Source organism: Pseudophryne corroboree, chromosome 4 (genome assembly GCF_028390025.1).
Source record: "Pseudophryne corroboree isolate aPseCor3 chromosome 4, aPseCor3.hap2, whole genome shotgun sequence".
NCBI classification, from domain to species: domain Eukaryota; kingdom Metazoa; phylum Chordata; class Amphibia; order Anura; family Myobatrachidae; genus Pseudophryne; species Pseudophryne corroboree.
In genome coordinates this window covers 461,036,052-461,046,658 of record NC_086447.1, presented here as the reverse complement: position 1 = coordinate 461,046,658, position 10,607 = coordinate 461,036,052, and the positions used below count along the sequence as shown (strand labels likewise).

Sequence of the window (10,607 nt, the reverse complement as noted above, 5' to 3'; positions counted from 1 at the left end):
GTTTGTGTCGGCCACTAGGGTCGCTTAGCTTAGTCATCCAGCGACCTCGGTGCAAATTTTAGGACTAAAAATAATATTGTGAGGTGTGAGGTATTCAGAATAGACTGAAAATGAGTGGAAATTATGGTTTTTGAGGTTAATAATAATATGGGATCAAAATGACCCCCAAATTCTATGATTTAAGCTGTTTTTTAGGGTTTTTTGAAAAAAACACCCGAATCCAAAACACACCCGAATCCGACAAAAAAAATTCGGTGAGGTTTTGCCAAAACGCGGTCGAACCCAAAACACGGCCGCGGAACCGAACCCAAAACCAAAACACAAAACCCGAAAAATTTCAGGCGCTCATCACTAATATATATATATATATTAGAGAAGTGCGGTAGGCACTTTTTGTGTTTTGGTTTTTGGTTTTGGTTCTAATTCCACTTTTGTGTTTCGGTTTTGGCTTGGTTTTGCCAAAACCACCCTTTCGAGTTTTGGTTTTGGATCTGGATGATTTAAAAAAACAAACATAAAAACAGCTAAAATCACAGAATTTGGGGGTAATTTTGCTCCTAGGGTATTATTAACCTCAATAACAATCATTTCCAGTCTATTCTTAATACCTCACACCTCACAATATTGTTTTTAGGCCTAAAAGTTGCACCGAGGTGGATGTATGACTAAGCTAAGCGACACAAGTGTGCGGCACAAACACCTGGCCCATCTAGGAGTGACACGGCAGTTGCAGACAAGATGGCACTATTCAAAAACTAGTCCCCCAAACAGCACATGATGCAATGAAGAAAAAGAGGTGCAATTAGGTAGCTGGATGGCCAAGCTAATCGACACAAGTGTACAGCACAAACACCTGGCCCATCTAGGAGTGGCACTGCAGTGGCAGACAGGATGGAAGATTTAAAAATAGGCCCCAAACAGCACATGATGCAAAGAAGAAAAAGAGGTGCAATTAAGTAGCTGTATCACTAGGCTGAGCGGCACAAACACCTGGCCCATCTAGGAGTGGCACTGCAGTGGCAGACAGGATGGCAGATTTAAAAAATAGGCCCCAAACAGCACATGATGCAAAGAAGAAAAAGAGGTGCTATGAGGTAGCTGGATGGCCAAGCTAAGCGACACAAGTGTGCGGCACAAACACCTGGCCCATCTAGGAGTGGCACTGCAGTTACAGACAGGATGGCACAAAAAAAACTAGTCCCCAAACAGCACATGATGCAAAGAAGAAAAAGAGGTGCAAGATGGAATTGTCCTTGGGCCCTCCCCCCACCCTTATGTTGTATAAACAGGACATGCACACTTTAACAAACCAATCATTTCAGCAACAGGGTCTGCCACACGACTGTGGCTGAAATGACTGGTTTGTTTGGGCCCCCACCAAAAAAGAAGCAATCAATCTCTCCTTGCACAAACTGGCTCTACAGAGGCAAGATGTCGACCTCATCCTCATCCTCAGATTCCTCACCCCTTTCACTGTGTACATCCTCCTCCTCCTCACAGAGTATTAATTCGTCTCCACTGGAATCCACCATCACAGGTTCCTGTGTACATTCCAGAGGCAATTGCTGGTAAAGGTCTTCCCGGAGGAACTTATAATTCATTTTGATGAACATCATCTTCTCCACATTTAGTGGAAGTAACCTCCTATTCCGATCCCTGACAAGGTTACCGGCTGCACTAAACACTCTTTCGGAGTACACACTGGAGGGGGGGCAACTTAGGTAAAATAAAGCTAGTTTGTGCAAGGGCCTCCAAATTGCCTCTTTTTCCTGCCAGTATACGTACGGACTGTCTGACATGCCTACTTGGATGCCGTCACTCATATAATCCTCTACCATTCTTTCAATGGTGACAGAATCATATGCAGTGACAGTAGACATGTCAGTAATCGTTGGCAGGTCCTTCAGTCTGCATCAGATGTCAGCTTTTGCTCCTGACTACCCTGCATCACCGCCAGCGGGTGGGCTAGGAAATCTTATCCTTTTCCTTGCAGCCCCAGTGGCGGGAGAAATTGAAGGACGAGCTGTTGACTGGTCACGTTCCACTTGAGTTGACAATTTACTAACCAGCAGGTCTTTGCACCTCTGCACACTTGTGTCTGCTGGAAAGAGAGATACAACGTAGGCTTTAAACCTAGGATCGAGCATGGGGGCCAAAATGTAGTGCTCTGATTTCAACAGATTGACCACCCTTGAATCCTGGCAAAGTGAATGAAGGGCTTCAGCCACAAGTCCCACATACTTTGCGGAAACCCTTCATCTTAGCTCCTCCTTCAATTTCTCCAGCTGCTTCTGCAAAAGCCTGATGAGGGGAATGACCTGACTCAAGCTGGCAGTGTCTAAACTGACTTCACGTGTGGCAAGTTCAAAGGGTTGGAAAACCTTGCACAAGACAGAAATCATTCTCCACTGCGCTTGAGTCAGGTGCATTACCCCTCCTTTGCCTATATCGTAGGTGGATGTATAGGCTTGAATGGCCTTTTGCTGCTCCTCCATCCTCTGAAGCATATAGAGTGTTGAATTCCACCTCGTTACCACCTCTTGCTTCAGTTGATAGCGGGGCAGGTTCAGGACTGTTTGCTGGTGCTCCAGTCTTCGGCACGCAGTGGCAGAATGCCGAAAGTGGCCCACAATTTTTTGGGCCACCGACAGCATCTCCTGCACACCCCTGTAATTTTTCTAAAAATTATGCACCACCAAATTAATTGTATGTGCAATACATGGGACATGCTGGAATTTGCCCAGATGTAATGCACGCACAATATTGGTGGCGTTGTCCGATATCACAAATCCCCAGGAGAGTCCAATTGGGGTAAGCCATTCTGCGATGATGTTCCTCAGTTTCTGTAAGAGGTTGTCAGCTATGTGCCTCTTAAGGAAAGCGGTGATACATAGCATAGCCTGCCTAGGAATGAGTTGGCATTTGCGAGATGCTGCTACTGGTGCCGCAGCTGTTGTTGCTGCGGGAGGTCATACATCTACCCAGTGGGCTGTTACAGTCATATAGTCCTTAGTCTGCCCTGTTCCACTTGTTCACATGTCCGTGGTTAAGTGGACACTGGATACAACCGCATTTTGTAGGACACTGGTGACTTTTTTTCTGACGTCTGTGTACATTCTCGGTATCGCCTGCCTAGAGAAGTGGAACCTAGATGAGATTTGATACCAGGGACACAGTACCTCAAACAATTCTCTAAGTCCCACTGAACTAATGGCGGATACCGGATGCACATCTAACACCAACATAGCTGTCAATGCCTCAGTTATCCGCTTTGCAAAAGGATGACTGCTGTCATATTTCATCTTCCTCACAAAGGACTGTTGGACAGTCAATTGCTTACTGGAAGTAGTACAAATGGTCTTCCGACTTCCCCTTTGGGATGACGATCCACTCCCAGCAGCAACAACAGCAGCGGCAGCAACAGCAGGCGTACCACTCAAGGATCCTACGGAGGAATCCCGGTTAGGAGAGGACTCCTCAGTCTTGATAGTGACATGGCCTGCAGGACTACTGATGTTCCTGACTGCGGAGGAAGTTGACGTTGAGGGAGTTGGTGGTGTGGCTTGCAGGAGCTTGGGTACAGGAGGAAGAAGGGATTTAGGTGTCAGTGGACTGCTTACGCTCCTACCCAAAGTTTCACAACTTGACACTTACTTCTGATGAATGCGCAGCAGGTGCTGTATAAGGGAGGATGTTCCTAGGTGGTTAACATCCTTGCCCCTACTTATTACAGATTGACAGAGGCAACAGATGGCTTGACACCTATTGTCCGGATTTGTGGAGAAATAATTCCACAACGAAGAGGTGGCTTTTTTGGTAGTTTACCCAGGCATCACAAGGACAGCAGATGTCTCCCCCGGTGCCCGACTTAAACAAACCACATCACCATCAGAATCCTCATCGTCAACTTCCTCCTCAGTGCCAGCAACACCCATATCCTCATCCTGGTGTACTTCCACAGTGACATCATCAATTTGAATATCAGGAACTGGACTGTGGGTGCTCCTTCCAGCACTTGCAGGGGGCGTGCAAATGGTGGAAGGAGCCACCTCTTCCCATCCAGTGTTAGGAAGGTCAGGCATCGCAACTGCTGACACACTTGGACTCTCCTTGGGGATTTGTGATACCATCTCAGAACGCACAGTTCTTTTCTGTGCTCTTTCCAGCTTAACTCTTTTAATTTTTCTAGCTGGAGGTTGAGGGCTTCCATCGTCATGTGAAGCTGAACCACTAGCCACGAGCATAGGCCAGGGCCTCAGCCGTTCCTTGCCACTCCGTGTCGTAAATGGCATATTGGCAAGTTTATGTTTCTCCTCAGATGATTTAAATTTCTTTTTTTGGTTCTTTTTACTGAACTTTGGCTTTTTGGATTTTACATGCCCTCTACTATCACATTGAGCATCGTCCTTGGCAGACGACGTTGATGGCATTTCATCGTCTATGTCATGGCTAGTGGCAGCAGCTTCAGCACTAGGAGGAAGTGGCTCTTCTTGATATTTTCCTATTTTATCCTCAAAATTTTTGTTCTCCATTATTTTTTGGGAGTTATATGAGACAATATGCGGCACAGGAATGACTGGAATGACTGATGGACAAGACACTACCACTGGTCTGATGCAGCGCAACACAACAACACTGTAAGGGACTTGTGGTTGTTGTTATTATTATTATACGGCAGCAGTGGACATAAAGCAGCAGCGTATACCACTGTGACTGCCTCGTCACTGGAATGACTGATGAAACAGGACACTACCACTGGTCTGATGCAGCACAAACACAGCAACACTGTAAGGGACTTGTTGTTGTTGTTGTTGTTATTATTATTATACGGCAGCAGTGGACATATAGCAGCAGTGTATACCACTGTGACTGCCTCGTCACTAGAATGATTGATGGCCAGGACACTACCACTGGTCTGATGCAGCACAACACAACAACACTGTAAGGGACTTGTGGTTGTTGTTATAATTATTATACGGCAGCAGTGGACATAAAACAGCAGCGTATATCGTCACTGGCATGACTGATGAACAGGACACTACCACTGGTTTGATGCAGCACAACACTGTAAGGGACTTGTGGTTGTTGTTGTAGTTATTATTATACGGCAGCAGTGGACATATAACAGCAGTGTATATCGTCACTGGAATGACTGATGAGACAGGACACTACCACTTCATACAGCTACACTGGATATATGGCAGCAGAGGACACCAACACTGTGACTGATGCAGCACAATACACTGACTGCACTGGACTGGACAGCACAACATAGCACCACTTTATACAGCTACACTGGATATATGGCAGCAGAGGACACAACACTGTGACTGGCTGGATTGATGCAGCACAATACACTGACTACACTGGACTGGACAGCACAACACAGCACCACTTTATACAGCTAAAACACAAACTGTGTCTGAGGAAGCCGCTGACATTAACGGAAAAAGGCGGAGAAACGCGTTACACGTTCAAAGGAGCCCATTCACAACCATCACTGTGACAGCCACGGACCCCAACGAAATCGGAACCAACAGCACTACTCGAATCCCGGCAGAACGCAATCACGGTAACCTAACTGATGTAATAAGAGTCCGGAGGGATCAAGCTGTATGATTTGGAACCAGGGGAAAACAATGTGGATGCAAGGTCAAGTGGTTTAACAATCTATAATGCATGCATATTACTACATCAAAAGCTGTGCACAGCAGGGACCCAGTGAACTCTGTCTACATAAAATAAACAAAGATTAATTTGTAGCAAAGATCGCTACAACGTATCAGATCTAATAGGACTCTATATATAGATTAACATTGTTTCGAATCCTAGGACTGTTCAAAAGGCTATATCAGCTATACAGCCTATCTATATATGTGTTTTTAAAAAAAATATGTTTGTTTTAAACATGTTTTCTTAAAGGTGAAGAGCCGTATAGTAATACAGGCTTTATATTAATGAATTTTTAAAAAAAAGCTGTCTATATATGAAATTCTAGAAAAATAAATTATAACTTTTTTGTTTATGAAATTGTGTAAAGAGTATTAAACCCTTTCTATATACATTAATATATAGAATCATATGTACATTCTTTATCATTTTTTTATATTTTTTTGCTAGTGGTGTAGCGCATCCCCAACACAAAATTTTTCTTTTCTTTATACAGCTACATTGGATATATGGCAGCAGAGGACACTAACACTGTGACTACACTGGACTGGACTGAGCAGCACAACACAGCACAAGACTCGCCACCCCACTTTCCCGCCCCCACACAGACACTGAACACTGAGGACACGTCCTCTCAATACACTCCCCGAGACTGGAGTGAAAATGGTCGCGACGCGTGGCTCCTTATATGGAATCCAAATCCCGCGAGAATCCGACAGCGGGATGATGACGTCTTGCCGCGGTCAGGTTTCCGAGTCAGGCGGGAAAACCTGAGCCAGGCTCGGAACCGAACTCGGACGGCAAAGTCCGGCAGGGTTGGAGTGGGGTGGAAGTTCAGGCAACGGGACCGGGATGGCTTCCACCCCACTCCATCCATTAAGGGCCTTCCCTACTCTCAATTCTTGAGGGGATGAAAGATCACAAGCACGGCCTCTGACTTGGAATCCCAATTAGATAGTATGTCTATCTAAAAAAAATTTGGATAAAGGGTATCCACCTTCTTTAATACAGGCAGCGAGAAACAAAGCGGCATCCCTAGATAGGGTACAGTTACTCACCAAGGAGAGCCCCTCAAAAACCCAGAACAAAATACCATGGGTCAATACTTATGACACTAAGAGCCGTCATATAAATAGGATGGCAAAAACATTATGACCCATGGTTACTTCCTGCCTTGACCTAAAAGTGTTAAAAAAATACACTGTCTAGCTAATAGACGAGGGAAGAATATTAAGGATTTTTTGGTAAAGACTGATTTGAGCAAATTTAAGAAACCTGTTCCACCGCATTTTTTGAGTCGGGGAATGGGTTGCTTCAAATGTGTGGGGTGTACAACCTGCAGCTACATGTCGGCAGGTGACAACATCTTACACCCACATTCTGGTAAACGGTATACCATTAATTGGCCCTTATCCTGTCACTAAGTTTGTAGTGTACGTGACCATGTGCCCATGTGGTCTATATTACGTGGGCAAAACAGAGTGCCAATTCAAAATACGGATGGCTCAACACTGGCAGGCTATTAGATCAGCCTTAAATACTGGCACCAGTGACCAACCAGTGGCTCGTCACTTTGCTGTGATGAAACATGGGATGGCCACTTTAAAATATCGTATTATTGATCATGTACTGGAATCCTTGCGAGGAGGAAACATGGCCAAAAAGTTACTCCAGCTTGAAACAAGATGGATTTTCAGGTTAGACAATATACGCCCGAAAGGGCTTAATGAATCCCTGGGTCTGAGTTACTTTAATTAGGAATTTGTTAGGACAATTTTCACCATGTAGCTGAAAAGGTGTTTATTAAATCTGAAATATACAGTATATAGGATAAATTAATAAGAAGATTGTTGGAGGCTGTATAATTCTGCGGTTTCTGGATTTTTTGGGCATCTGTGTGGAGTTTGCATGTACCTGTTAATGAAATTTTAACGTTTTTGGATACTTATATTATAGAAGTACAGTAGATTTGTTAGTTATGGATTTTTTATGTATATGTATGTAGAGATTATGATAGTGGATAGTACATGGAGCATCTGTGATCAGGGTAACACGGGGGTATTTGATACAGTTGATGTATTTTGTTAATGTTTTTAATATTTAAATTTAATGCTGTTATAATATGTGCAGCACAATACATGGTGTTTATAATACACTCTGGTTCTGTGTAAATATAGACCCCAACATCAGAATGCCAGGTCCATTTGTAAACACATGAGGGACGTTGGACACATTATTTGCGCTGTGGGCGCTCTTAAACCCTGATCTACAGGCTCCATGATAACCATTTGTTTTATTGTAGGGTCACCATGGCAACGCGACCGGGACCCACAACGTCACTTCCGCCGGAAGTTCAGATCCTGGAAATACGGGCAACAGGACCGGGATGGAGGGGCTGCAGTGGCCTCACGGTGGGAGGATTCTAGGGTGAGTGCACCTGTATATTTGTTTGTTGTTCACACATGCTTTGTCCTGATGAAGGGGAGCACGTCCCCGAAACGTTGAATTGATGCAGTGAATACACTTTGCTTGGTCACATTAAAGACTCTGAGTGCAGCCTCATTTTGCCTGATGGAAGGCACCTGAGCAAGGGAGAGGACGCCACTGGCGTAAGTGCCCTGAGCCCCCCCAAATGCTTAGCCCAACCCTGATAGCAGTAATGCCCCAGGAAGCCCTTAGTAGCCTCACCCTCATACAATTGCAGTACATAAGACAATCATAACACAAACCAACCCCTCTGCCTCAACAGCACTATGTAGAGTACTTTGAGGCCACAACTACAACTGGCTCCCAACTCCTCCTCCCCCCATCACCACAGTCCTTCACTAACGCTGCACCACCATCCCCCGCACCACCGCCCTCTGCTAACGCCGCACCCTCTCGCCCGTGAGATCACATGCAGGCTCACCTCCTGTATCTCCACCGGGCGCTTGTGCTGCTTGGGAGCGGAGAGTGCAGAAACGGAGCCTGAGGGATGTGACCCATGGAGCCACGCTACCCGCTGACGACGACGCTGCCTGTCATGCAGTTTGACAGGCGCAGCCGGCAGCAGCAGGGTAGCAGAGCGGGAAGACAGAGCTCCTCTTCACCTTGGCGCCTCCCTGCATTGCATACCCCTGCTGAGCGGTTAGCGCCGGCACTGACTGGGAACAAAGGAGAGTAAGTATTAGAAATGGGATAGGAGAGGGGCGGAGAGCGGGAAAGAGAGAGTGGAAAGACAGTGGATTGGGAAGAGTTGATAGATAGATAGATAGATAGATAGATGTATATAAACACACACACACACACACACACACACACACACACACACACACCCCGGAACTCTGCTAGTAGTACAATAAATATCTTGCTTGGGTGCCCTCCTTGGGGATAGCTCACCCATGTACAAACTGCAGAGGTAGGTGGCGCGGGTTGGCTATGGTTTACCGTGGGGGGCGAGCACAACGAAGCCCCTTGCGGGCTCGCTGCACTCGCCACAGGTTCTAGTCCCACTCTATGGGTGTCGTGAGACCCACAAGTTGAAATAGTCCCTGCTAGTCTGCATGCCGACTGCCGGGATTCGGAGCGGGTCGTTATTGTGACCTGCAGTCTCTTCACCGCCAGTCACATAACTACATCCCAGCGGTGTTCCAAACATTTAATGTTTGTATGTTGAATATTTGTTATTTTTTGGCGTGCAGTTGACCGGAGACAAATTCCAGGTGTACTGATGTATAACTGATATATTTGAGGGAATACCGCACCGGTGTATAATAGGTATCAAATATCAATGTAATAACCAAAATAGAGAGATAGAAAGAAAACCCTGTTTTCTAATCTTTATTTGGTGGTGCACCCTGAGTCAATATAACAACTTGAGACAGCAAAAAGGAGAAAAAAGAGACTCTTTTGTGGGCGCACTCTTAACTTAAACTAATGTATGAAATATCAAAATAGATATAAAATTTAACTTTTATTGATAACACAAAGATAAAAAAAGTCAGTGGTCAATGAAGATTATAATGAACAAAGTAGCAAAAAATTGCCGATACTAAATAGATCACAAGAGAAACTGAAATACAATTAGTAACAATCAAATGCTAATATTAGCATGATATTAATTCCGGCTGCCGAAGTCCAGTCACAGTGTCATAAAAAGTTAATACAGGATAAGTTGAGAACAATTAAGACACCAGAGAATATTATAAGCCCTGCGTTAGCATGTGAGTGTAACACCTGATAGGGATTAGAGTATATATAGGCAAACGAGCATGATATTACTGGCTGTCATGAGAGAAAAGAACAAAGAACAGTAAGAAAAAAGATAGCAGAGTGAATCTGCTGTCAGTGTTAGACTCTGAGCGTGATGAACCAGTCTGCACTCTACTAAACTGGGTCTTCCTCAAGAGTCGCCCACTTGAGTACTGACCCAGCCCAACAATGATTAGCTTCCAAGATCGGACGGTTTTGGGCGTTACCAGTGTGGTATGATAGTAGAGAGAAAGGATAAACGCTAATCGGATGCTCTGGAATCACTGATGAGAGTTCATGAATTTTACAGCATAAACGGAGAGGACAACGGAGATGAGATGGATCTGCTGCCAATGTTAAGCCCAGTACCCACGGGCCGATGCAGGAGAGATGTGTGCTGAGCGAACCGCTCAGCACACATCTCTCCTGCCGCTCAGCACAGCGCGATCTGTGCTGAGCGTGCGGGGGGAGACGGGGGGGCGCTCATTTCACCCAGCGGGTGAAGTGAGCGACCCGCTAGATTGGCCTGCATGCAGGCCAATCTAGCAGCAGCGATAGCGATGTGCGGGGCCGCGCATCGCTATCGCTGAGGGCGCTACACACGGAGCGATCATGCTGATATTCTAAGCAATCTAGTCAGATTGCTTAGAATATCGCTCCGTGAGTACCCCCCTTTAGACAGGGATAATCCCTGAATCAATGGTGAG

At 45.5% G+C, this 10,607-nt stretch overlaps 1 pseudogene; it reads right to left on the bottom strand.

Moving 5' to 3' along the window:
• Positions 1-10,029: 10,029 nt before the first annotated feature.
• On the bottom strand, positions 10,030-10,148 carry LOC134912919 (5S ribosomal RNA; annotated as a pseudogene).
• Positions 10,149-10,607: the final 459 nt, after the last annotated feature.